We start from the raw sequence: 4920 nt of genomic DNA on the forward strand, positions 1-4920 counted from the left end.
AGTTGGAAGGACAGCGGTTTTAAAATAAGCTCGCGCTCGAGTCTGAGCGCTGTGCCAATGCCTATCGGAGCGAGCAGTCGGTGCGCGCTCTCCCTTTCAGCAGTCGTTGATCGTGCACCGTCCTCGCAACAACCGTGCTACTGCCACTTGTCCTCATCGTCGCTCTATACGACGGTTCTCGAGTCGGTCGGTCTTCGTTGCTCGACGGTACGGTAGGAGCGTAGAGGAGGCGTTAATAGTCGCGATTAATTACACGCCGGTGCATATGTACGATTACACGATTGTCTCTCTCTCTCTCTCTCTCTCTCTCTCTCTCTTTCTCTATACAGTTTTATTTCTATCGCTTACTCGTGCGATTCAATTAATTGATTGATTAATATAGTCGAGGTTGGTTAGCGTGTTACAGTTACGATATATATATATATATAGGGTATCGTAGAGAGTGTATATACCGTAAGAGGGAGGAGGGGAGGGAAGATCGGAATACAGTTGGATGGATTGAATTCGATCGAGCATTGTGTTTGTGTGCCAGGTGACACGTGGTGCCGGTCGGCCGGTGGTGATGTATTATTGGCTTCCACGCGGATGATTTATTGCAGAGTTCACGGATACGCGGTGTGTATATACGAGTATATCGCGTAGTTCACGTTTGACACCTCGGCCGTCCTCACGGCTGTGCCCGGTGTGCGTGCGATATAAGGTTACGGAGAAGGTGATTTTCCTTGAAGGGATACTCCCGTGTCAACTGCGTACAACAGCGGCAATCGTGGAAAAATAACGAGTAATCGAACGGTATGTTATGAATTTGTTTGGAAACGTTTGGGTTTTGGTAATTTGGTCGGATGGAAGTATTCGGTTAGCTCGTTGGATATATTTTTACGATGGAAAATTGTGGCGAATCGACGAAGAAAGGGAAAGTAGCTCGAAGTTTATTTATTTTTTGAGGAAATTAGCGGAGAACAAGCACATGCGAGAGTGTTTATGTAAGTTTTTTTCAATTGAGAAAGTGAAATAAGTAGAAATATAATTGTATGCGAAGGAGACTTGATTTATTTATTAATTTTCTATTATTTTACATATTTGGAAAACTATTCTATTTTTAATTGTATTTTATTACAATAAAATTTCACAACTTGGAACTTCTTTTTTGCTCTAGAAATTATTGCCTTAAGTGGGAAGAAACGTATTATGGCAGTAAGTATGGTTGTGGAATAAACGAGATACAAAAAAAAAACTGAAATTGATACGCATGTGCTTGTTCACTACAGTTCACGATGATATAGCACAATAACGTGAAAATATGTTAGGAAATGAATACGAAATACTTTGGTGATACTTTTATTGTAAACTGTATAGTTATACTTTTATTGTAATCTGTATGTATGTAGTTTTGAAGATAATTAAATGATAAAACTAATAAAGATGCGACTATGATCGTTTTTTTACGAGCGTATTAAGATTTATTGATCGTTCTACACGAAAGAGGCTGTGGTAAAACTTAATTTGATCCGAAGTTTGTTTATTCAAAATTTTATTAAACGCTCGAAATAAATGAATAGCTACTAATGATTTTATGAACTTGAAAAGAAGAAAATTTCAGTACAGCATGGTAGAAGAAGAATCGACATCGAATTATAAATTATTTGTATTCTTGTTTGTAAGTCGCCAGACATTCGCTAATTTTAAAACGTAATAGTTATTAATTTCTTCAGGGACAAATTTATCGAGGTCAGGAGAGGATATGTTTATTGTCGTGTCATTTATCTTATTTTTCAATTCATCGTTATCAAATATTGAGATATTATTATACGTGTATTGGAAAATATTTTGGAAAGTTTGAGAAAAGTAATATACGCGTATTTATGTAAATATTGTACTTTGTATTATATCTTCGTATCTTTTCGCAAAACAGTCTTGAATTAAACGAAAAATAAACGTGCATACACACGTATATCTTTCGAAAGATTAAAATAGATTCAGGTATAATAAAATGTTTAAAACATACTATAGTTTCTCTTATAATAAAGATGACTAATAAACGTCAACTTTATGTTGTAACCATAAAATTTATTTATTCATATTTCAAACTAAATAAATATCTGTTGACTATGAATATTAGAGTATATATGATACATTGTAGGTATGGCCGAACTTAATAATTTTTCAATAATTTCTTTTTTTATTTTATCAAATTGATCTATCGATCCAGAGAACAAATATATTTCAAACAGATCTCCCCATTTTTTTTACCATATGCGAATTCGTAATTCACTTCTCTTCAAATACTATAAGTTGTCCTTTTTCAGTTTCTTTCATCTCACTTTCATGGAAAGTATTCGCCAATTTCGAATTCAACATTTTAATGTAATTTTCTCCGAAAACAAAGAACGCTAATATATTTGAGAATAAAACTTTCAAAAGTTTTACTCGAGAGAGAAAGTTACTCTATTTTTCACAACTCAAGTTTTTCATTATTCTCAACATTTCTCTATCTTTCTCTATCTCTACCGAAAAAGTAGCTTTCGGGAAGTTTATCATATTCACACTTCTCAATCCATTTTTCCCCTTGCATTCCTCATTCATAAATGCCAAAGAAGCAATCGAGAATTACCATTGTATACACACTCCCCCACCATCATCACGACAAACACCTTTTACGCTCAACACACGTTCTCCTTTCAAAACCGTAACGTTTCAATTATATCGTCATCGCCACCACGAGCTTTACTCGCGCGACATTTATCCCTCAAAGCCAGGTTAAATGGAATTTCAACCCTGAACGTTCAACGTGCTCCAAGAAACCATTTTCTCGTTCCTGGTATCGTTGTTTCAAGACAATGTAGTCGAAACGAAATAACGAGACGGGGGATAAGGAGGAAAGCGAGACGACAGATTGACAAAAGGGCGAGGAGGAAGGGCGATCCTCGCGAGAGGAGGAAAGCTTCTGGAGTTGTGCATTAACTCGTTGGGCGATATTAGAGTTTGTACACAAAGGCATGGCCGGTGCAAATGGGCGATCAAAGGGGCAATGTTTCCAGTAGCACTTCATTAAACGGCGCAAGCGTGTTTTTCTTCAAACTTGTCCACTCCCTCCGCTTTGTCTCGACGAATATATCGTCGCTTTGAGAAACGACGCACAAGACTGAGTCGAAAACACGAGTCTCTCTCTCTCTCTCTTTCTTTCTTTTTTCTTTTTTCGGAAAATCGGAAAGAAACATTCGAGTTTCTGAAGTTTGAGAACGTTAATAAAAGCTCGTTTAGATGAGGTTGAATTTATCTCGAGTCGGCTGGATTCAAGTCAATTGAAATCGTTCTCATTTATGCGAACTCAGCAACGAGAAGTTAAGCAATTAGGATATTTGAAACGAAGGAAGGAAGAAGGTTGTGCTGTGTCTTATTCAATTCTTTTCCTCAGCTTGCTTATTTATTTATTGTTGCACGCGATTCTTCCATGTTTGGAGTTAGGAAAGAAATTTAATATTTCCCTTGAAATATTTGAAAGAATATTTCAGAATGAATAATTTAGATTTACACTTGAATTTCAATGATTTGAAACATTATATGAATCTATTATTATACATTTTATTTTATTTTCAAATATTTATTCTTCTTTCACTTCAAGTCAACCAAATCCAACAAGTTGTTCTTTCTTGATTCAAATTTATCAACGAAGATAATAATTCTCATAAAACACTGTCATAAAACACTTCAAGTACCTTTCTTCACTTCGTACAACATCTTGGAGGATAATTTGGAAAATAAATTTTTCCAAATTGTGGATAAGCAACGATTTGATTTATTGATCGTTGCGCAAACTCGTATCGTATTTTGCCAGAACTCCCACTTATTTTTTCGTCAATGGTTATTCTAAAAGTGGCAACGATTTCGTGTTTAAAAGGATTCGTTGATCGTTAGCGGGATGTTAGCCTTGGTCAATTTCACAGAGCAGCGTGTGTCCGCCTGTTTGTATATTGTTCTATTCTTGCCGAGTCTGCGCGTGCTATTTTACGATTCTCGTATACTCTTTTACGAATCTTTTTACAAATTATAATCATCTTCTATCTATATTTTCCATCTTTCATTCATCCACGTTTATTCTTCTTCTAGGTGGCAAAAAACTTAACTGAAAAACTGTACTGTAAATTTTCTTCTTCGCAAAAAAATTGCTCGAAATTTTCTCTTTCAAATTTTGTTCCTTGAATCGTTCTTCTTCTTTTTTTTTTTTTTTGATTCAATTCTCAAGAAAAAAAGAAGAACAAGAAAAATATTAACCATTCAATTCTTCTATCTTGAAAGTAAACGAGAAAAAATGATCCACATTTCTTTCACAAATATATATACATATATATTATTAACGAAAAAAAACTAAAATAAAAAAATCGCTTAATTTTCTGTATAAAACGAATAACGTCTTGCATCCGTGATCGTAATAGATCCGCCTCGATTTAATACCATTCGGTTGATCGAAAGCCGTCTAAATCGCGTGCACATTGGAGTATCGCGTTTCAACCGTGTGTCTGACCACAAATATTTGAATTACAGGAAACGGTGTGGTGAACGATATATCCATTGAAAGAAAGAAAGAAAGGAAAAAAGAAAAGAAAAGAAGGAGAACGCATCTGTAACGAGAAAGCGAGAGATCAAGCGTGTGAAGCTTTTCGTTTACTCGCCTCGTTTACGATCCAGAGACACAAGTGCGATCCTATTCGGAACTTATTTTCAAGGGGCTCGCGCTCAAGATCGAAAGTGCTTCACGAGGAGAGGTGATCTGTCGCGATTGCGCGAATTCCCTCCTTGTTCTTGGGCTTGGACACAGTGGAGAAAGTGGTCGAAGCCTGTGCATGGTCGGACATCGGATCGGCGATCGTCGAAGCCGATCTCGGCTTTCCCCGTTCCCGGAAAAGTGTTGAGTGGTTGAGG

At 36.3% G+C, this 4920-nt stretch overlaps 1 long non-coding RNA gene across 1 annotated transcript; it reads left to right on the forward strand.

The window, feature by feature from the left end:
- Positions 1–6: 6 nt before the first annotated feature.
- On the forward strand, positions 7–4584 carry LOC116186414. The gene is made up of 3 exons (XR_004151399.1): positions 7–267; positions 533–792; positions 4543–4584. It is a non-coding gene; the product is annotated as an uncharacterized LOC116186414 (long non-coding RNA).
- Positions 4585–4920: the final 336 nt, after the last annotated feature.

The sequence above is a fragment of the Apis dorsata genome, unplaced genomic scaffold, assembly GCF_000469605.1.
Source record: "Apis dorsata unplaced genomic scaffold, Apis dorsata 1.3 scaffold_667, whole genome shotgun sequence".
In the NCBI taxonomy this organism is placed as follows: domain Eukaryota; kingdom Metazoa; phylum Arthropoda; class Insecta; order Hymenoptera; family Apidae; genus Apis; species Apis dorsata.